At 40.1% G+C, this 23,968-nt stretch overlaps 1 long non-coding RNA gene and 1 pseudogene across 2 annotated transcripts in view; both read right to left on the bottom strand.

The window, feature by feature from the left end:
* Positions 1-2,893: 2,893 nt before the first annotated feature.
* LOC309493144 lies at positions 2,894-4,220 on the bottom strand. The gene is made up of 3 exons (XR_014203816.1): positions 4,200-4,220; positions 3,872-3,987; positions 2,894-2,920 (listed from the first exon to the last, which is right to left on the bottom strand). It is a non-coding gene; the product is annotated as an uncharacterized lncRNA (long non-coding RNA).
* Positions 4,221-10,095: 5,875 nt separating this feature from the next.
* The window catches only part of LOC309492962 (verrucotoxin subunit beta-like), a 35,091-nt pseudogene continuing 21,218 nt past the window's right edge, over positions 10,096-23,968 (bottom strand). The window contains exons 5-6 of the transcript XR_014211748.1: positions 11,646-13,315; positions 10,096-10,124 (exon numbers count right to left, since the gene is read on the bottom strand). The product of XR_014211748.1 is annotated as a verrucotoxin subunit beta-like (transcript). The remainder of the gene's footprint in view (positions 10,125-11,645; positions 13,316-23,968) is intronic.

Here is a 23,968-nt window from a genome sequence, read left to right as displayed (position 1 = left end):
GCGCTGTGAAGGGAGAAAAAGAATTAAGTGAACTGATTTCATCTTATGAACATTTGAAAAGCTTGAAGAGGACGTAGTGAATATAACTTCCCCAACAGTCAGATTTACGCGTTTCAGAGTGTGCTGAAGAGGAATGGAGTATTGAATATCCTCCCACGAGAGTGTAACGAAGGGATTGAGGCCTCGGATCAGCCTTAATGTGTGAGTGAATTGCAGTGCTTTTGTCTTATTGATACACATTGACTCATTGCTGTGGATTTGAAGTGAACACGAGTGCGGTGTGCTTTTGCTGAGAAGCGGCTGCAACCCCTGCTTACACGTTTGTGAAAAGTTATGATACCTGCTCTCGATTAGAATCCCAGAGTGTTACAGCTGTTCTGGTGAAGTATCTTCTTGTATTATCCTCTCTCGGGCCGTTTGAGCTCTGAGTATTACAATGCCTCACTGAAACCTCCTCTTAATCCCCTCTCTCTGTTTGTGAGCTTTAGAAAGTATTCTGTACTGAGAAGAACCCTTACCTGTCTACTCACCGTCCGAGTCTTGAAGGATGCAGCATCGTTGGTGAAGTAAGCTTTTGAATTATTGTCCTACTACTGTGCACCGACGACAGTATCCTGTACTGAGAAGAATTCTTACCTTTCTATTTACCGTCTGAGTCTGGAAGTATGCAGCATCGCTGGTGAAGTAAGCTTTTAAACCACTGTCTCACTACTGTGCACTGACGAAAGTATTCTGTACTGAGAAGAACCCTTACCTGTATACTCACCGTCCGAGTCTTGAAGAATGCAGCATCGCTGGTGAAGTAAGCTTTTGAATTATTGTCCCACTACTGTGTACCGACGACAGTATCCTGTACTGAGAAGAATTCTTACCTTTCTACTTACCGTCTGAGTCTGGAAGTCTGCAGCATCGTTGGTGAAGTAAGCTTTTAAACCACTGTCTCACTACTGTGCATGGACGAAAGTACTGTGTACTGAGAAGAACCCTTACCTGTCTACTCACCGTCTGAGTCCTGAAGAATGCAGCATCGCTGGTGAAGTAAGCTCTTGAATCATTGTCCCACTACTGTGCATTGACGAAAGTATCCTGTATTGAGAAGAATCCTTACCTTCATACTTACCGTCCGAGTCCTGAAGAATGCAGCATTGCTGGTGAAGTAAGTTTTGAATTAACGCCCCACTACTGTGCACTGACGAGAGTATTCTGTATTGAGAAGAACCCTTACCTGTATACTCATCGTCCGAGTCCTGAAGCAAGCCGTACGATCAGTACTTATCCGTAGCTGAAGAAGACCTAGAAGACACGGAAGTCTATTACGCTTGTGCTCATTGATACATTGTGTTCAATAAAGATTGTTATTCCTTTGAAATTATCTCTTGTCTGCGTTGTCCTTCTGTTGCGGACCTGTGGTGCTGGCTCCCCGCGGTGGTGTCTAAAGTCCGGGGTGGCTGGTCATCCGAGTCCGCCCCGGCTCGCACCGGTGACTCTTTCTTTCTTTCTAACTAATCTTTCTTTCTAACTAATCTATCTTTTTTCTTTATTTAACTAATCTTTCTTTCTTTTTAACTAATCTAACTATATTTCTTTCTAACTAGCTTTCTTTCTTTTTAACCTAAGCTTCACCAGTGTGTCGGCGCACTGAAGCGTTTTTTTATTTATTTAGTTCAAAGTTACTATCAGATTTAATGTTATACCTTGACAAACTATACATCATTAAAAAGATATAAGACTCAAGTTTCAGTATTTGACCACTATTGTATTCTGAGAAACTTATAGTGACAGTTATGTCTTAATTTGTGTCAGGAGTTATGAAATGGAAAAATGCGTCGATACCTTTAATATGAATTATGAAAAAAAACTCTGTGCTGTCGTCATGACAGTGCTTCACAAAACAACGTCACTCAGGGTTTTAGCTCAAAAATGTGCAGACTTGGAGAAATACTGATATATTCTCATAGATTCACATCATATTTCTATAGACAGGAATAATATTTATTGAATTTATACCCAAATGCGTCGATGTAATCATTATGAACGCTTCTTACTGAGATGTGCTGTGTTTTCAATTCATACCAATAGCCTGAGGGCGCTATATGCACAATAATAGTCCATATATGGAACATGAAGAAGAGCCATAATCATGTGACATTCCAGGAAGTCACGGACACATTCAAAGCTAACAGATAGTCTTTCTTTCTTTCTTTCTTTCTTTCTTTCTTTCTAACTTATCTATCTATCTTTCTAACTTAACTTTCTTTCTAACTAATCTATATTTCTTTCTCTTTCTAACAAATCTAGCTATCTTTCTAACTAATCTATATATCTTTCTCTTTCTAACTAATCTTTCTTTATTTCTGTCTAACTAATCTATCTTTCTAACTAATCTCTTTATTCCTTTCTAACTAATCTATCTATCTATGATCTATCTTTCTTTCTTTCTAACTAATCTATCATTCTTTCTTTCTAACAAATTTTTCTTTCCATTTTTCTTTCAAACTAATCTTTCTTTCTTTTCTAACTAATCTTTCTTTCTAACTTATCTTTCTTTCTTTCTAACTTTCTAAAGAATATATCTTTCTTTCTAACTAATCTTTCCATTTTTCTTTCAAATTATTATTTGTTAATCAAATTAATCTGTTTCTTTCTTTCTAACTAATCTTTCTTTCTTTCTTTATAACTATTCTTTCTTTCTAACTAATCTGTTTCTTTCTAACTAATCTATCTATCTATCTTTCTTTCTTTCTTTCTTTCTAACTAATCTTTCTTTCTTTCTGTCCAACTAATCTTTCTTTCTTTCTAACTAATCTATCTATCTAACTAATCTCTTTCTTTCTGTCTTTCTAACTAATCTATCTGTCTATGATCTATCTTTCTTTCTAACTAATCCATCTTTCTTTCTTTCTAACTAATCTTTTTCTTTCTTTTTAACTTATCTATCTATCTATGATCTATCTTTCTTTCTTTCTAACTAATCTTTATTTTTTTTCTTTCTTTCTAACTAATCTTTCTTTCTTTCTTTCTTTATTTTTAACTAATCCATCTTTCTAACTAATATTTTTCTTTCTTTCTAACTTATCTATCTATGATCTATCTTTCTTTCTAACTAATCTATCTTTCTTTCTTTCTTTCTTTCTTTCATTATCTCTTTCTTTCTATCTAATCTTTCTTTCTCAATTTTCTTTCTTTCTAACTAATCTACCTATCTTTTTAACTAATCTCTTTCTTTTTCTAACTGATCTATCTATCTATGATCTATCTTTCTTTCTTTCTAACTAATCTTTCTTTCTTTCTAACAAATCTATCTTTCTTTCTAACTATTCTTTCTTTCTTTCTAAATAATCTATCTTTCTTTCTTTCTTTGTAACTAATCTATCTATCTATCTTTCTAACTAATCTATATTTCTTTCTCTTTCTAACTAATCTAGCTATCTTTCTAACTAATCTATATTTCTTTCTCTTTCTAACTAATCTTTCTTTATTTCTCTCTAACCAATCTTTCTTTCTAACTAATCTATCTGTCTATCTTTCTAACTAATCTCGTTCTTCCTTTCTAACTAATCTATCTATCTATGATCTATCTTTCTTTCTTTCTAACTAATCTATCATTCTTTCTTTCTAACTAATATTTCTTTCTTTCTAACTAATTTTTCTTTCCATTTTTCTTTCAAACTAATCTTTCTTTCTTTTCTAACTAATCTGTCTTTCTAACTTATCTTTCTTTCTTTCTAACTTTCTAAAGAATATATCTTTCTTTCTTTCTTTCTTTCTTTCTTTCTAATTAATCTTTCCATTTTTCTTTCAAACTAATCTTTCTTTCTTTATAACTATTCTTTCTTTCTTTATAACTATTCTTTCTTTCTTTCTTTATAACTAATCTGTTTCTTTCTTTCTAACTAATCTTTCTTTCTTTCTAACTAATCTATCTTTCTTTCTAACTAATCTATCTTTCTTTCTCTTTCTAACTAATCTTTCTTTCTTTCTGCCTAACTAATCTTTCTTTCTTTCTAACTTATCTATCTATCTTTCTTACTAATCTCTTTCTTTCTTTCTTTCTAACTAATCTATCTATATATGATCTATCTTTCTTTCTTTCTAACTAATCTATCTTTCTTTTTCTAACTAATCCATCTTTCTTTCTTTCTTTCTTTCTAACTAATTTATCTTTCTTTCTTTCTTACTAATCTATCTTTCTTTCTAACTAATCTATCTTTCTTTCTTTCTATCTTTCTTTCTAACTAATGTATCTTTCTTTCTTTCTTTCTTTCTTTCTTTCTTACTAACTAATCTTCCTTTCTAACTAATCTATCAATCAAAATTTAAACTACTTTAAACTTCTTCAAACTCTCTGGTCCTGCTTTCTCAAGCCAACTTAAAGTTTGTCTCAACAAACTTTTTTTTCTAGTTTTTGTTAAATTTTTATTGAATTTTAATGTTATGTGTAACAAAATGTCTCTGTATTCAGGTTTGACTGTAGTTATAATAATACAAAAACGTGTACACTTCAAATCAACATAAAAAAGGATTATTTGAGAATTTTGAAAAAATATATATAAAAAAAATATAAAAATACAATTAAAATCCACATCTTAAAAGTAAGTCATTTTGTCCAAAAACTACTAGAGAATTCACAAGCCTCTCCATAGAGAGCTATACAGGCATCTTGTGGTAACACCATGAAATTACAACAGATGGCGCTAATCTGCCTTCAAAAATTTATTTAAAAGGCCTAGTCTCTATATTAATCTGAAATACTGCATTCATTGAAAATATATTTTAAAAAATGTGAATTTGTTTTAAAATTATTTTCAATGGCAAAAATGGACCATAATTATTGCATAAACATGAATAATTACCATCAAGTCCTCTCAAAATACAATTTTACATTTGACAAATTTGACAAAATAAAACAATTTCAGGTGTCTGGTCACTTTTGACCGCAAAGATCATAAGTGTGACTCCCAAATGAGGAGCACCAGAGGGTTTGAAATGTCCTATTGGTTTTCATACAGAGAAATGTATGTGTCACTTGTTCAAGGCTTTGTATTGTTTATTGTGAATGTCATATGATTAAGTATAGTAGCCTACATTAGACATCAAATACATAATATACTCGGCGTCTTTAACCCTCTGTGGTCGGCAAACGCGCCCCCGCGTTTTGCTGGATTTTCTTCACATTGTAGCACAATAAACTTAAATTACTCCGTAATTTATGGTCATACAGAAAAAAGAAATATAAAAAAAGAATCTGTGATATTTCTACTTTTGTATGTGTCCACTTACAATCGAATCAAAACATTGTACTTTTGTAAAATAAAGAAAATAAACAGGGTGTGCGTTCTGCCTCTCCATCGCGGTGAACTTTTTTTTCCTGAGCACGTCTATAAACTGAAACAAAACTCAGCGAATACTTGTCACACATTTATGAGCCATATACCTTTATACACATTTAAGTGTGTACTTTTAAATGATCGGATTCAAACTGAAAACAAATATTCTCTGTTTAGAATCAGAATCAGAATCAGAATCAGAATCAGAAAGAGCTTTATTGCCAAGTGTGCTTGCACCCACAAGGAATTTTTCTTGGTACTGAAGCTTCCAGTGCACATATACAAATACAAATACAACAAGAAACATAGTAATACAAATTCTAAGAATAAAATATATTAAAAAAAATAAAATAAAAATTTAAAATAAAAATTAAAAAAAAAGAAAATAGTATAAAAAGTAAAAAAAGGGGTCACAGTTGGGTTTAGTCTGAATAAACATTTACAGATTATGAACATATTTACAGTATTTTGAGAAGTATGAATAATATAAATATAAATATCACCTGAGTTAGAGAATATTACACTAGACAGTGGGAGTCTAGTGCATGTTACAGATTATGAACATATTTACAGTATTTTGAGTAGTATGAATAATATCAATATAAATATAAATATCACCTGAGTTAAGAGAATATTGCACTAGACAGTGGGAGTATTGCACTTGCAGGCATATGCCTTGGGGGGCATGTTAAGTGTTCAGAAGGGAAATGGCCTGTGGAAAGAAACTGTTCCTGTGCCTGGATGTTCTTGTGGCCAGTGATCTGTGTCGCCGTCCTGACTGTAACAGTTCAAACAGGGGGTGTCCAGGGTGAGTGGAGTCTGTGATGATTTTACCTGCTCTCTTCCTCACTCTGGAAGAGTACAGGTCCTGGAGGGTTGGCAGGGGGGCACCAATAATCCTCTCTGCTGTCCGGACTGTCCGTTGTAGTCTCCTGATGTCCGATTTGGTAGCTGAACCAAACCAGACAGTGATGGAAGTGCTTAAAACAGACTCAATGACGGCTGAGTAGAACTGGATCAGCAGCTCCTGTGGCAGATTGAACTTCTTCAGCTGGCGAAGGAAGTACAGTCTCTGCTGGGCCTTTTTCACAATGGAGTCAATGTGATTTGCCCACTTCAGGTCCTGAGAGATGGTAGAGCCCAGGAACCTGAATGACTCCACTGCTTCCACAGTGCTGTTCATGATGGTGAGAGGGGGAGTGCTGGGGATTTTCTCCTGAAATCCACAATCATCTCCACTGTTTTGAGCGTTTTCAGCTCAAGGTTGTTATAGCTGCACCAGACAGCCAGCTGTTCAACCCCCAGTCTGTAAGCAGACTCGTCACCATTTTGGATGAGACCGATGACGGTGGTGTCGTCTGCAAATTTCAGGAGCTTGACAGAGGGGTCTTTAGAAGTGCAGTCATTAGTGTACAGGGAGAAGAGCAGTGGGGAGAGAACGCACCCTTGGGGGGCGCCAGTGCTGATGGTGAGGGTCCTGGATGTGAGCTTCCCCAGTCTCACTCGCTGCTGCCGGTCTGTCAGGAAGCTGGAGATCCACTGACAGATTGAGGATGGCATGGAGAGCTGAGTCAGTTTGGCTGTGAGAAGATCAGGGATGATGGTATTGAAGGCCGAACTGAAGTCCACAAATAAGATCCGTGCATAAGTCCCAGGTCTGTCAAGATGTTGCAGGATATAGTGCAGTCCCATGTTGACTGCATCATCCACAGACCTGTTTGCTCTGTAAGCAAACTGAAAGGGATCCAGAAGGGGTCCAGTGATGTCCTTCAGATAGGCCAACACCAGTCTTTCAAACGACTTCATGACCACAGACGTGAGAGCGACAGGTCTGTAGTCATTAAGTCCAGTGATTTTAGTTTTTTTGGGAACCGGAATGATAGTGGAGCGTTTGAAGCAGCAGGGAACTTCACACTGCTCCAGTGATCTGTTGAAGATCTGCGTGAAGACTGGGGCCAGTTGGTCAGCGCAGGCTTTTAGACAAGCAGATGAGATGCCGTCTGGGCCTGAAGCTTTCCTAGTCTTCTGTTTTTTGAAGACTCGGCTCACGTCCTCCACACAGACCTTAAGCTCAGGTTGGATGGCAGAAGGGGGGAGGAGAGGGGTTGCAGGAGGTGATGGTGGATGTGTGAAGTGCACATCAGAGCGGGTGTGAGGTGTGAGTCTGGGCTTCTCAAACCTGCAATAGAATGCATTGAGAGTGTCAGCCAGTTGTTGATTCTCCACAGATCGGGGGGATGGTGATTTGTAGTTGGTGATGTTCCTCAGGCCTCTCCAGACTGATGCCGGGTCGTTGGCTGAAAACTGGTTTTTCAGCTTTTCAGAGTAGCTTCTTTTAGCAACTCTGATCTCCTTTGTCAGTCTGTTTCTGGCCTGGTTATACAAGATTTTATCCCCACTTCTGTAAGCATCCTCTTTGGCATGACGAAGCTGTTTGAGTTTCCCAGTAAACCATGGTTTATCATTAGTGAATGATAAGAATGTCCTGGTAGGAATGCATGTATCCTCACAGAAACTGATATATGATGTTACAGTATCTGTGAGCTCATCCAGATCGGTGGCTGCAGCTTCAAAAACAGTCCAATCAGTGCAATCGAAGCAGGCCTGTAGATCCTGCTCTGCTTCGTTGGTCCATCTTTTTACAGTCCTTATTACAGGTTTAGCTGATTTCAGTTTCTGCCTGTAGGTCGGTATAAGATGAACCAAACAATGATCAGAGAGCCCCAAAGCTGCCCGTGGGACGGAGTGATACGCATTCTTTATCGTGGTGTAACAGTGGTCCAATATATTACTGTCTCTGGTAGGACATGTAACATGCTGTCTGTATTTTGGCAGTTCACGGGAGAGATTTGCTTTGTTAAAATCCCCAAGAATGATTAAAAGAGAGTCTGGGTACCTTTGTTCCATTTCAGCTATATGTTCAGCCAGCTGTTGTATCGCCGCGCTCACACACGCGTCTGGAGAAATGTAAACATTCGCGAGAATGAATAAGGAAAACTCCCGCGGCGAGTAGAAAGGTTTACAGTTTATGAAATGTGCCTCTAAATTAGGAGAGCACATCTTCTTCAGTGTTGTTACATCTGAACACCAACTTTCGTTAATGTAGAAACACAATCCACCACCTCTCGTTTTCCCCGTTAGTTCCGCGATGCGATCCGCTCGGAACAGCTGAAAGCCCGGCAGATGTAGTGCGTTGTCCGGTATGGCTTCACTCAGCCAGGTTTCAGTGAAGCACAGAGCAGCGGAGTTTAAAAAATCCTTGTTAGTGCGGGTGAGGAGAAGAAGTTCGTCCATTTTGTTAGGAAGAGATCGGAGATTCGCAAGATGAATACTGGGGAGTGCAGTGCGGAGGCCGCGCTCGCGGAGTTTAACCAGCGCGCCAGCGCGCTTCCCGCGTTTGCGTCTGACCGCGCGTTTGAACAACACCGCTGCCCCTCCGACGAGAATGTCCAGTAAAACGTCTGAGTAATCAAAATCTGTAAAAAAGTTGTCTGGTGTGTGTTTCCTAATGTCCAGTAGTTCGTCTTTGGTGAAACTGATAGGAAAAGAATGACTAAACGCAGAACAAACCAACAAAAACAACACAATAACTGGAGAGCTCCACACCGAGGCAGCCATCCGCGGCGCCATCTTGGATGTTTTTTTTTTTTTGACTTTTTTATAAGTCATTTGTATAAAACCAACAGGATGTCCAGTATCTCAAACGCTTTCTAATTATTTTTACTTTGACCACGCCCACTCGCGCAAAAGTGATTCACATGCAAATCATCCACATGGAACGCGAACGCCCTCGTTACCTCAAACACAAAACACCAAAAAACTTCACAAGTCTCTGCTTTTCGTCGAGTTTGGAAGACACGTCTGAGCTTACACTGGATTTACCTCAGAAGAAGAAGAACGCGATTTGAAGACAAGAAAGATGTAAGGTAAGAAATTCTTACTTATTAGTTTATGGTATTGTTGCATAAACTTCACATTGCAGTTGAACTGTTGCAAGATATATGGTGAATATTATACTATTTAGACCCGTGTTTACTGTTAAATACTGTTTGTGGATATCTGCTCAAACATAGATATGTAAAATATGGTAACCATAATGTTTAATATTTTGGAGCGCGATCGCGCGCTTGAATGTATCATATTTTGGAGCGCGATCGCATTTGAATGTATCATATTTTGGAGCGCGATCCCGTTTGAATGTATCATATTTTGGAGCGCGATCGCGTTTGAAAGGAAAAATGCACCAAACATTAGGCTTTATGTTTTTACTATTATCTCATTTCATATCATCATAACGAATGGAAACATTTGAAGTAACATAAGATAATCAATATATTTTTCTCTAGCATTGTTACTGAAATCTTTTGGAAGATTGATAGGCTGCTATAGGTTATTGTTATTATTATTTTATGCAGTACTGCACATAGCCTATGCCTACAAGGCACAACAAACATGGTGTTCATTATATTATATATTGTTGGAAACATTTGTGTGTGTGTGTGTGTGTGTGTGTGTATTCTGTGAATTTTAAAAAGCAATTTTAACCAGAAAAATCTAAAATGTAACACATTGGAAATTAAAGGTATGTACAATGTTTTTAGGAATGGCACAAAGGTCTCTGTCTTTGGATCATTGTTTTTATAATTGAGGTTTAAGTTTACGCTTATTCGGGTTGTTTTCGAACCCCTGCAGACAGTCGGTCAGAACTGTGGAATGACATCAAAGTAATTGAATTCACTCTGCAAACTCCAAATCTCTTTGAAAGACTTTACTGATTCAAATGTAACAGGTGTGGTTCTGGAACAAATACAGAAATAAACTTAAATGAGTGATTTACATAAATGTTCTTTAACATTTGTAGGTAATAGGATTATAGACAATGCTCTACAAATATGAATAACTATACATTTGAGCTGTTAATACCAGTATTATGAAAAATAAAGTGCTATTCTATGTAAGCCCACAAGATGGCGCCCTTAGCACATTTATCATGACTGAACACATTTACCTCAATAATAACATGTACTCTTTAATCACGAATAAAATAAGACATTGTCATATTTCCCTGTAGATTGCATACATTACTTGCAGTAGCTATTATGACAATAGAGAAAGAATAACAGGACAGCAGTATTACTCAAATAATGCAGATAACACAAATTCCTATAGCGCAATGGCGCTAGATACATCCGAATCGCGGGAGAAACGATCGGCATAATTCTGAGGGAAAACTAACAAATTACACTTACTTTTCATTCACGCACACTATATTACATCAGTAATATTCAGATGCTGCCCACAACGTGCGTTAAAGCGGAGTCATCTCTTAACAGCTCGCGTTCATTACATCTGCTCGGTACACCTACTTTCCCTTCTGGCACATAATCGGTGATGACGTGATCAGCGATGACGTTGAAGGTAGCGATTGGTCAAGTAACAGGAGCCTTTTGAACAGTTTTCAATGTGCTCTTTTGTCATTTGTTGTGTATCTTTGGATTATGTTGTGTTGTAAATAAATCCAAACAATCTAAAAGCCATTATTTTTTAAATCTCCTCATTCTTTGTGCAAGGTTGCTCTGAATGACAGGGCCTGATCGCTCCTAATAGGGCCGTTAGGGGAGTGTCTTTGTCTTTCTCAGGTGTTAAAGGCTTACATATTAATGAGATGATCACGCCTCTTCGTATAAGGCTTTTTCACACAAAACACGTCTTAGAAATTTTAAATCAATATATTGTCTTATCTGAATGAGCAGTCAGGGTGATTTTCACATAGTTTTGGAGCAAATATTCTAGGCTACGCGATACAATTTTCAAAGGTCTTGTGAAGAGATAATCAGTATGGGTTTCATGGCCTTATTTCAGTGACAATTTTCTTTTGTATTTTCACAAACCACGCATAAATGTCATTATCTCAAAACTACAAACTTTTACACACATGCTGCTGATATATTATTGTAGCAGAGTTTGTGCTAAATACAGTGTAATAAGACTTTAGCCATGACAATGTCACAATTAACAGAAATAAGGACAAATGTCAGAGCATGTCAGAACACCTCCAGGGCCAGAAAAAAGCTCAGACACCAGAGGGTTAAGGACTATTTGTAACAACATGAACAAAGGAAATAATACGTTCATATATACAGTCAAGTGGGAAACACTTTACAACATGTTAAACATTTAATTATAGCCACACATGTTAGGAAATATGGTTGTCAATGCAAACATTGACTGTGAATGAACCAAAATATGTTTTTTTTTTAAAGATAAAGATTAATGCAAAAAAAAGAAAAAGAAAAAAGAAGTGCATATAACACTTACCTGAAGACTGTATGGGGAAGATAGTGTCACTGGCTTCACTCACTCCCACTTTACCCACTATCCTGTAGCGGATCGAGTACTGCTTTCCAAACTCCAATCCAGTCAGATTAAAGACTTCCTCAGCTGTGTTTATTATAATCCACTGTTCCTCAGCGCCAGAATCTGCTTTCACCTGCTGGTACTCCACTCTGAACTGCACAGTTTCTCCAGTTGGGGACTTCTGCAGTTTCAGGGTCACACCGCGCTCCAGGACCTTCATCACTTCTGGTGGAGGAGGCTTCGACATGGGCTGGAACTGTGTATCTGTCAGCTTCCCTGATTCATACAGATAGATAGAGGAGCCAGGATTGGAGGGATCAGAGATGGCAGAAATAATGAATCGATATCTCTTTTTATCTTTATTAGCCTCTGAAAAACTTCTGAAAAGAGATAAGTTCTCTCTCATTTTTGAGATGACATCACGATCGTTGAACCACTTTCTGACAGATGCTAACATGATAGAAGTGTGTTTCATTCCCACATCTAGCTCTTTAAACTCATCAGATTCCAGAAAATTCTTCACGGCTAAAAGATACGGGTCTTCATACTTCAGAGATGTGAAGGTCAAGCACACCACAACATCAATATAAGGGTCAAGGAGGATGGTGTTGAGATGGTTTGAGTCTACAGTATAGATTCCCTCCAGCATCTTGGTTTGAGAACTCAAGAGGTTAAGTTCAGTCTTTGCATGATCTAACCACTGGTTAAGCATGTCAGTATTAAAGGGGGAGCTGTAGTGGATCTTAAGGATGTCTTCCAATGAATTTTGCTCCTTCTCTCCTCCTCGTATAGCAGGCAAGACCTTGGCCACTTCTTTCAGGAGCACCGTTTCGTAAGTGCTAAGAGAGCCCTGAAATAAACGGAGCCTCTCTTTGATGTCTTTGAAAACATTTACCAGTGTTTTTCTGGAGAGGTCGTTGCATGTCCTCTCTACTTCTCCCAGCCCCTCTATTATATCTTCAGTGTTGGAAACCAGACTTGTGCTAATTTCTCTCTCGACCTGAGCTGCTTTTGTATCCAGTAGAGAAAGAGGATAGAGCCAGACTTTTATTGGAGCTGCATTCTGTGGATTCTCCTTCAGTATAGTGGGGAGCTTCTTGTACACCTCTAGGGCCTGCATGAAAGTGGTGGGGTTCTGCTCAAGGCGGACGTCACCATGAAATCTACAGCTCTGTGTCCCTTAATGGAAAATTGAGGAATCTTCTCGACCATGATATTCAGTTCTCCCTCAATCTCCTGCTTTTCTTCCTCTTCTGAAAATGTCAGATCAAACACCATGAAGGCCTGAGCTCCGTATAGTACACCTGTGACCACATGAGTTGCAGTTTTCTGGTCAAAGACCTGAGGGTAGGTGATCTGTCCCAACTGAGTCATATTGAGCTGTTCGAATCTAGAGGTTTCACTGTAATACATTGTAACTCTGGACTGTTGGTTTGAGGATTTGGTGTCACGCAGGAACTTGGCAGATCCTCCCACCTCCACCAGCCCTGCCAAGAAGCTGGCCTTCAGGGAAGCACTCACATCCAGGAGACTGGACTTACTAGAGTGAGAGTCGGAGCTACTGAACTTCAAATCTGTCCTGAACTGTGGACGACTGTCCAAATCTGATTTCTTATCCCACAGAGTGACACCTGAAATGAGAAATTACTTTTAGAGTTACTAGTGCAAAATGCCCGTGCAAAATCAGTTTTTGTGTGTGTTTTTAGTAATTGTTGGTTTGGTGTGTTTGAGTGCTCATTGTTACAATTACACAGCAAATGTTCAGTGACATTTTTATTTGTGCATGGTAGAAAGCACACAGTGAACTCCGAGAAAACGCTATGCTTGAGCAAACAGTTTGTGAATAGGTAACTACAAATGATGCCTGTGAAAGAGACTGTGAACGCATTGAATAGGATATGTTTAGCTGGTGAATAGCATAGGCTACTATTACACCGTAGTGATAACGTTAAGCGCACCAGAATGAAATATAATATTCAGAAGTAAACAGCATAGCTGACTTACAGATTCAGTTAACATCCACAAATGAATAAGCGCGTCGATTCAGGGAGCAGTGCAAAGTGCCCGTGCAAAATCAGTTTTTGTGTGTTTTTAGTAATTGTTGGTTTGGTGTATTTGAGTGCTCATTGTTACAATTACACAGCAAAAGTTCAGTGACATTTTTATTTGTGCATGGTAGAAAGCAAATACTGATACTGACATAATGACATACAATAAATGTGGAAAATTGAACTACACGATTCAGGGAACAGGCTACACAGTGAACTCAGAGAAAATGCTACTCAAGCTCCGCTGCTTTCTACGACCCTCTCTGTCTCTGGTCCTGGGCTGTGCTCACTCAGTGTGCTTTCACATCTGTAGTTCGGTTAATTTGGTCCGGACCAAGGGTAAAAAATTATACTTTGTAGCATTTTTAAGGCGTTTTGGTTCCTTTTCACACCACACTGATCGCTCTGGTCCGAATCAGTTTATGAGTTGATAAAACGAACCAAAATGCAGTCACGTGACAACATCCACATCACTCGGAACGCATTCCATAACTGCACTTCGTTTGGTCAGAATTAAAGTGCGGGAAAATTCCAACAGAACTCCCGGAAGTAAACAAAGAGGTGGAAAATCCGGCAGACAAACGCTGCTGTTTATGGAGAGACGACTGCGTGGGCTGATTGTATCCTTGGTCATATTTTATCATATAGTTTGTCTACACCACTTTAGACAAACAATAATATTTGAGAATGAACCGAGGATGCGGCTCGAAAATAATGTTAATAATAATTTATATCAGGCTCCGCACCTCCTCACAACTCCAAGTTTGTCCGCGAGCTGCAAAATGTCAACAAACATTTCTCCTCATCCTATAATGCACAGCGCAGCTGACTACGGCAACTGCTTAGTCCAAAAATGCGCAGTTCTTTGGCAGTTGGTTCTGTTCGAGATCGGATCACGTTCTCACCACAAACGAACCGCTCCAGAGTTCGTTTCAAAGCGTACCGAGACAACCTTTTCCAGGAGGTCTCGGTACGCTTGTTTGGTCCGCTTTTGATGCGCACCCGAGTGCGATTGCCGCATTCACACCTGCCCAAACGAACCGCACCAACGGGGAAAACGAACTCTAGTGCGATTTAACCGAACTAAATGAGGCACCCTCAGTGAAAGCACCCTCACTGTCAGTGTGAGAGGGGGAGGGGTCAGCTGTACTCACTCAGTGTGTGTGTGAGAGGGGGAGTGGCCAGCTGTGCTCACTCAGTGTGTGTGTGAGAGGGGGAGTGGCCAGCTGTGCTCACTCAGTGTGTGTGTGAGAGGGGGAGGGGCCAGCTGTGCTCACTCAGTGTGTGTGTGAGAGGGGGAGTGGCCAGCTGTGCTCACTCAGTGTGTGTGTGTGAGAGGGGGAGGGGCCAGCTGTGCTCACTCAGTGTCAGTGTGAGAGGGGGAGTGGCCAGCTGTGCTCACTCAGTGTCAGTGTGAGAGGGGGAGGGGCCAGCTGTGCTCACTCAGTGTCAGTGTGAGAGGGGGAGTGGCCAGCTGTGCTCACTCAGTGTGCAGTGTGAGAAGGGGTGTGGCCAGCTGTGCTCACTCAGTGTCAGTGTGAGAGGGTGAGTGGCCAGCTGTGCTCACTCAGTGTCAGTGTGAGAGGGGGAGTGGCCAGCTGTACTCACTCAGTGTCAGTGTGAGAGGGGGAGGGGCCAGCTGTGCTCACTCAGTGTGCAGTGTGAAAAGGGGAGGTGCCAGCTGTGCTCACTCAGTGTCAGTGTGAGAGGGGGAGTGGCCAGCTGTACTCAGTGTCAGTGTGAGAGGGGGAGGGGCCAGCTGTGCTCACTCAGTGTCAGTGTGAGAGGGGGAGTGGCCAGCTGTGCTCACTCAGTGTGCAGTGTGAGAGGGGGAGGGGCCAGCTGTGCTCACTCAGTGTGCAGTGTGAGAGGGGGAGGGGCCAGCTGTGCTCACTCAGTGTGCAGTGTGAGAGGGGGAGTGGCCAGCTGTGCTCATTCAGTGTCAGTGTGAGAGGGGGAGTGACCAGCTGTGCTCACTCATGCTGTGTCCCAATGTGAAGGCTGCATCCTCCGAAGGCCGTATTTGAAGGCCGATTGGCCGCATTTGAAGGCTGATTGCGTCACCGCGGCGCGACGAAGGACGTCCCAATTCAAAGGCTGCATCCTTGGAAGGTCGCATTTGAAGGCCGATTGCGTCACCGCGGCGCGATGAAGGCTGTCCCAATTCAGTTCTGCATCCTCCGAAAGCCGTATTTGAAGGCCGGTTGCGTCATCGCGACGCGACGAAGGCTACCCTGATTCAAAAGCGACGCCAAACGCGTCCTTCGTTTCCCCGTGAAAGGAAGGATGCATAAATGAACACTTAGCGGCCTATCCTACCCTATTCTACCCCATAAGTCATTGTGCGCCGTTGAAGACAGCATTTATTTATTTTTTTTTAAAGGCGGTCGAGACTAGAGATCGGTGGTGGACATCAAATTCACATTTAAATGTAAGTATTATGTTTTCATTTATTTAAATGGCTAGCGAAACCGAGTTAAAGTTTATTATAAACTTAATCTTAACTCCTTCGTCACCATTGCGTGGCTTCATTTGTCAGGTAGTTTGAGGCAAAACTTGTGCTAATATTAGTTTAACGATCTATTTGTAATATTTGCACTAGTCGATCTCACTTGTGTATTAGGCTAAAAGAAATATTCTAAAGAAGTAAGCCCACAACAATAAGAAAAGCAGTTGATAAGGCAATGGGGTTTCACTTTTATGTGTTTTTGTAGTGCTGTCATGAAAGCTATGTGGTTTTAACCAAATTTGAGTATATAGAAATATGATTTCTTAAGTATTTTGTATGCATGTCTTGATGTGTCATATTTTGCAGTGTTAACAATGCACTTAAGATTGCACTCCTGTGTTAAGCTTTTTTAGAGCAATTCAGGAGAAAAAAAATACAAAGTACTAAAGTTAATACACACGTCTTTGCTGAAATGTATTGTGCTGTTGTTGTTAACAAGCCATGGTTCATTTGCTCTGCCCTTAGGATTGTAAGTGTCCTGGGACAGGTGAGGGTGTGAGTGGGAAACCCACTGCTGAAACTTGGCCCTGGTTTGTCCTCGGGGCCCAGTTCAGCAGTGGGTGCCCATGGTGAGGAGCAGCCAGCACCAGCAGCACCAGCACAAAGGCAGAGGCGAGGAGAGGATGGACTCTTCTTGAGAAAATGATTGAAAAATATATATTTTTTCTACATATTCTTGTTTAACTTTTTTCACAATTTTTTAAAAGGAAAGAAAAAATCTGTACATTATTTATATGCAACTTTAAATGTGTAAATAAAAGAGAATGAATTGTTCTGGACATTGGTTATTTTTTTGACCGTCATAATTTCTACTTGAAACAAACTCTTGTATACCTTTTTTTTTTTCAAATACAATTGGTAAATGAAAATCATTTGTTCCATGGGCTACATTAAAGTACTTTTTCCAACTATTAACAACATACATTAAACATATCAAAATCAACTAACATTTACAGTACATAAAATAAGAAAAAAAATGATGTAGACTTTTATTAGAATTTATTAGAATAATAATTAGACTTTCAAAAAGAGTAATTTCTGAAAAAAGTACTTTTAATAACAAGTTTTTAGTATCAAGAGTAAAACTAGAGGTATGTATTCTGCAGGGGAAAAAACTCCTTGTCATGGTTTTTATTATAGTTTTGTATTTATATTATGCTACTCCTGCATTTTACTTCTGAATATTTTCAAGGTTGTTACATTATATACTTTTGTGTAATGTAAAATCATATGTGAGGGAAAAAAGGTACTTCAGTAGGTTACTTCACATTTGTACGTGAATATTTAATGAAATATGCAGTTCCGAAAATTAAAGTAACAAAATGTAGGTCTGTTGTCACAATATTAACAAATTGTTGCTAACTACAGCTGTGTCCCATATCAAAGGGCGCATCTGAAGCGCTCGGACCGGTCTAGCCTACAAGGACTGCGACTCTTGTCGCCTGGCAACCGTGACAGCTGCCGATGACGAGCGCGAGAAATACTGGACTTTTTTATATTCAATTGGGTTTTATATTCAAACAGGGCTAAACCGAAAATACATGACCTGGCAGCGCCGGGGCTGAAACATCCTCACCATGTCCTCCAGTAAAATATAAAACATAAAAATGACAATAGCCAATTCTGGCTCCATAGCTGTTTACTCAATTAGGCTATATCAAATGAGTTATCAGGATGGCAGCTGTCCTCTCGCACCGTTGAGGAGCGGTGATCAGAAATACCTGGTTGCACAATTAGGAAATCCTATGAAGGCTACATGGTGCGTCCTTCGGAGGACGCATAGGCTGCATCCTTGAAGTCTTCAGTCCTTCGAAGGATGCAGCCTTCACATTGGGACACAGCTTCAGTGTCAATGTGAGAGGGGGAGTGGCCAGCTGTGCTCACTCAGTGTCAGTGTGAGAATGGGAGGGGCCAGCTGTGCTCACTCAGTGTCAGTGTGAGAGGGGAGTGGCCAGCTGTGTTCACTCAGTGTGCAGTGTGAGAGGGGGAGTGACCAGCTGTGCTCACTCAGTGTCAATGTAAGAGGGGGAGTGGCCAGCTGTGCTCACTCAGTGTGCAGTGTGAGAGGGGGAGTGGCCAGCTGTGCTCACTCAGTGTCAGTGTGAGAGGGGGAGGGGCCAGCTGTGCTCACTCAGTGTGCAGTGTGAGAGGGGGAGTGGCCAGCTGTGCTCACTCAGTGTGCAGTGTGAGAGGGGGAGTGGTCAGCTGTGCTCACTCAAGGCTTGTTCGACTTCATGCAGCTCTGCGCAGACCGATCGCCGGCTGACTTGAAGCAGTGCATGCCAGTTAGAAATTTTGTCCGACTTGATACAGCGCCAACGCCACGTGACTGTGACGTGTGCCATCAGAGTACTGCAAGAGCAATTCAAGAGTAGCCGGAGAACTCAGCCAGCGCAGCTTCTCAAGAGCGGCTACACTGGGCTGCATGAAGGCTTATGACCACACAGCTGTTCCATGATTGGCCGGATTCACCGCATGACAACGATCACGTGTGTTTCGTGTTTATTTGAACACCTTTAGTTCCTCTAAAGCTCACAAATCAGTTTTTTATAACAGTAAACACTCTTTCATGTAGTTGCAATGGTATATTGTGTCATGTTTATCAAATTAAAACTGATTAAAAAACGTAGACTCCACTTCATTGATAGTAGCTTATGTTGAACTTTATTCTTGTTCAAGCAGACGCTGTATGAAGCAGTACATAAAGTATTGAATGAAAATACCTCTGAAACATCTGTGTATTATTTGGCAAATATTGCATTTATTTCACTTCAGCTGTGGTAAAGTATGCAAACACCACGTGAGCGGTCACTACGGTAACCAGAAAGTGTCCGACTTCACGCCTCCGTTTGCAGCTCCTCCCCGCCTGCACGCAGCTACTCTCGCCGATTGGTTACATCCAGCCGCAGCTGTGTCAGTGTCAGTTTGAGAGGGGGAGGGGCCAGCTGTGCTCACTCAAGGTTTGTTTGAGATACGCCTTGCCTCGCCTGAAATGTACGCGAGAGTAGGCGGCCGCAGTGAGAGGAGGAGTGAAAAAAGTGCAGGCAAGCCGGACAGTTCTCTCTTCTCGCAGTGGATCTGACACCTGTGAGATCAAAGATGGATATCGCGGGATTCACCGGATTCACGCTCGTGCACAGTGTTGCTAATAAACTGGATGGAATTTAAGTTCTGTTGCTTTTATATGAAAATAAATATAATGAACAAGACACCCAAAGTAGCCTACTTATTTAATTCCATTCCAAATACATGTTTATCAATCTTTTTTTTTTTAATACAGACATGTTTTTTCTTTCTTTGTTTTTTCTTTTCTTTTCTTTTTTTTTAATAAAAATTACATTGCATAACCCATAGAGATCGCACTGTTAGATAGTTTGGGAATATTCACACATAACGTATACACATAAAGCATGATATCAGAGTTTTAAAATCAAACATTTTAAAAGAGAACAATAGGCCTACTTCACGGTTGTTTAAACCAATGAACATTAAGCTGTGTCGTCAGCAAGTCGTTTCCCATCATGCTTTTGATCAGCGCAGTCAGTGGAGAGCAACTGCGCTCGACAGCAGTGTAACAATAACGACTCTGGGTAAATGTGAATTAGCTCAAGAATATGGGGAATCTTGGGAATATTAATAATTATGACTCATGGTCATAATTCATAAGTCGCATGTACATTTATTTTATCAATTATCGAGATTTCCTTGTTCTGTAACTGTCTGATCACCATTCAATTCATCCAGCGAATAAATGTAAGATCATTACAGTTAAGAAGGGGATATCCCTTTTCAAACTCCGAGAAAGTTTTATCTTCTGGCCACGAATATCAAACTTTCTGAGTTTATGAATTAAGAACTACTAAATGTAGTTTATATCGAGCTTGTAGCTTAGATCTTTTAGTTTCATTGACTTTTATAAGGTGGGTTTTCAAACACAGAGACAATTAAAAGTATAAATGGGTTTATTAATAAAATGGCACACACTAGAGATTATATAAACTACAAATATAAACGTACGTAAAAATGCAAACAAACAAACAAACATTTAACCGAACAAAAACATAAAACATAGCGTGATCAGAATGAAATGAAATGAAAGAAAGGAAGATAGACAGAGAGAAGAGATAGAGGGTAACTTAATTCACAGACCTAAGAATTGGACACCTGAAATCAGCGTTTAGAGAGAGTTACGTTACGTGCAAGATTCTGTGTTCTTTCAGTGTGGTGCTGAAGAGGGGGCGCGCGTGCGCGTGTCCGGCTGGTTTGCGTCTAGCTTCGTCTTTTGGGTCGTTTCGCAAGACGATGTAAAGGCTCACTTGAATTTAACGTTACCGAGAAAGTTCAGATTCATCTCCCGGGCAGGGAGAGGTTTAAAGTCTTTGTTGCAAAGGACGCAGCTACGACTCGAACATGTGTTCGTCGATAGAGAAGGCCAGGGCCTCCTTCAGATGTTCCTTGGAGAAGCGCTGCGCCGGGGAGAAGAAGGTCCGAAGAGAGGATGAGTTGAGAGTTGAGAGTTGAGTTGAGTTGGATGAGAGAGAGTCTAAACTGAAGGTTCGGACTTTTAACAGTGTCTCGTGTACGCCTTCTTTTGCGTGGAGGACGAATCAGATCTTCTGATCTGAAGCGGGGAGAGGTTTCTTTGTTTGTGAAGAACCCCCCCCCCCCCCCCCCCCCCCCCCCCCCCTTTGACTGTCATGTGAGAGGTCGAAAATAACATTCATATTTAGAAATATGGTATTTCCTGGAATAAATGCATATTATTGTACTTTGCAGTCAAGATTCGACTCCGACGTGTTTTTCCCATTACATTGACACCTCGAATGACGTTTTTGCATGAAAGAAATACAGGGTTACATAATTTCCTCATAATCACTTAGCCTAGTGATTTTGATTAACGTAATAACGTTGCATAGATACCTCAGACATTATCTGGCTAATTATACACACATAAAAATACATATCACAAACATTGCTATTGGATCATATGTGTGGAAATGTCTGGAATGTTGGCTTGCAGAAGAACTGGCTGAGCTGCAGCTTTGGAGTCATAAAGTTTATGACCAGGTCGAGGTCGGGTTACAAGACACTATTGAGGAACCTTCTTTCAGTGAACCTTTAGAATTCAAAATTATACTCTAGTAAACCACACCTCTATTATAAGGCAAACTAACCACACATGCATAATGGAATTGTACATATATTTACAAGAAATATTGCTTATCCTGAGTTACACACAAATGTTGGTCTCTTGGTGTGTGTGTGTGTGTGTGTGTGTGTGTGTGTGTGTGTGTGTGTGTGTGTGTGTGTGTGTGTGTGCGTGCGTGCGTTGGAATGTCATGAGGCTGTAAAAGTCACAGGGAGTCCATGCTCAAATGGGGGTTTTAGAGGGTATTCTCCAAAACAGGGTTCCCTATGTGAATCAAATGTCCCTCTGGGGAGCCACAAAGATGCCATTTTGACCGTTCAAGCAGACTCAGAGGCGCCATGAACAAACTCGTTGTCTAAGGAGACAACGAAGGATGTGTTGGGAGATCAGGATCTACTAATTTGAACAGCATGTGACCGCATGTCATAGTCATTGTCGTTACAGCAGAATCCGACAGGTGCGCCTTGCGCTCGCGAGAGATTTTTGACATACGTCAGCATGACATCAGAGCAAGGCTGACCGCACTAGGACACATTTCTAACCGGCATGCATCTCGCGCTGATCACCGGTGATCGATTCTGCGCAGATTTTGCTCATCTCAAACAAGCCTTCAGTGTCAGTGTGAGAGGGGGAGTGGCCAGCTGTGCTCATTCAGTGTCAGTGTGAGAGGGGGAGTGGCCAGCTGTGCTCATTCAGTGTCAGTGTGAGAGGGGGAGTGGCCAGCTGTGCTCACTCAGTGTCAGTGTGAGAGGGGGAGTGGCCAGCTGTGCTCACTCAAGCTGTGTCCCAATGTGAAGGCTGCATCCTCCGAAGGCCGTATTTGAAGGCCGATTGGCCGCATTTGAAGGCCGATTGCGTCACAGCGGCGCGACGAAGGACGTCCCAATTCAAAGGCTGCATCCTTGGAAGGTCGCATTCGAAGGCTGATTGCGTCACCGCGGCGCGATGAAGGCTGTCCCAATTCAGTTCTGCATCCTCCGAAGTCCGTATTTGAAGACCGGTTGCGTCATTGCGACGCGACGAAGGCTACCCTGATTCAAAAGCGACGCCAAATGCCTCCTTCGTTTCCCCGTGAAAGGAAGGATACATAAATGAACACTTAGCGGCCTATCCTACCCTATTCTACCCCATAACTCATTGCGCACCGTTGACGACAGCATTTATTTATTTATTTTTAAAGGCGGTCGAGACTAGAGATCGGTGGTGGACAGAAAATTCACATTTAAATGTAAGTATTATGTTTTCATTTACTTAAATAGCTAGCGAAACCGAGTTAAAGTTTATTATAAACTTCATCTTAACTCCTTCGTCACCATTGCGTGGCTTCATTTGTCAGGTAGTTTGAGGCAAAACTTGTGCTAATATTAGTTTAACGACCTATTTGTAATATTTGCACTAGTCTATCTCACTTGTGTATTATAAGAAATATCACTCACCCTATAAAGCCCACAACAATAAGAAAAGCAGTTGATAAGGCAATGGGGTTTCACTTTTATGTGTTTTTGTAGTGCTGTCATGAAAGCTATGTGGTTTTAACCAAATTTGAGTATATAGAAATATGATTTCTTAAGTATTTTGTATGCATGTCTTGATGTGTCATATTTTGCAGTGTTAACAATGCACTTAAGATTGCACCCCTGTGTTAAGCTTTTTTAGAGCAATTCAGGAGAAAAAAAATACAAAGTAAGAAAGTTAATACACACGTCTTTGCTGAAATGTATTGTGCTGTTGTTGTTAACAAGCCATGGTTAATTTGCTCTGCCCTTAGGATTGCAAGTGTCCTGGGACAGGTGAGGGTGTGAGTGGGAAACCCACTGCTGAAACTTGGCCCTGGTTTGTCCTCAGGGCCCAGTTCAGCAGTGGGTATCCACGGTGAGGAGGAGCCAGCACCAGCAGCACCAGCACCAAGGCAGAGGCGAAGAGAGCAGGGAGAGGATGGACAGGTTGTTTTCTCTTCTTGAGAAAATGATTGAAAAATATTTCTTTTTTTCTACATATTCTTTAACTTTTTTCACTATTTTTTAAAAGGAAAGAAAATCTGTACATTATTTTTATGTAACTTTAAATGTGTAAATAAAAGAGAATGAATTGTTCTGGACATTGGTTATTTTTTTGACAGTCATAATTTCTACTTAAAACAAACTCTTGTATACCTTAAAATTTTTTTTTAAAAAATACAATTGGTAAATGAAAATAATTTGTTCCATGGGCTACATTAAAGTACTTTTTCCAACTATTAACAACATACGTTAAACATATCAAAATCAACAAACATTTACAGTACATAAAAAAAGAAAAAAATGATGTAGACTTTTATTAGAATTTATTAGAATAATAATTAGACTTTCAAAAAGAGTAATTTCTGAAAAAAAGTACTTTTAATAACAAGTTTTTAGTATCAAGAGTAAAACTAGAGGTATGTATTCTGCAGGGAAAAAAAACTCATTGTCAGGGTTTTTATTATAGTTTGTATTTATATTATGCTACTCCTGCATTTTACTTATGAATATTTTCAAGGTTGTTACATTATATACTTTTGTGTAGTTTAATGTAAAATCATATGTGAGGGAAAAAAGGT

The sequence above is a fragment of the Leuciscus leuciscus genome (genome assembly GCF_965113295.1).
Source record: "Leuciscus leuciscus genome assembly, chromosome: 2".
In the NCBI taxonomy this organism is placed as follows: domain Eukaryota; kingdom Metazoa; phylum Chordata; class Actinopteri; order Cypriniformes; family Leuciscidae; genus Leuciscus; species Leuciscus leuciscus.
The sequence above is the reverse complement of the archived record's forward strand: the minus strand, read 5'-3'. Positions and strand labels throughout refer to the sequence as shown.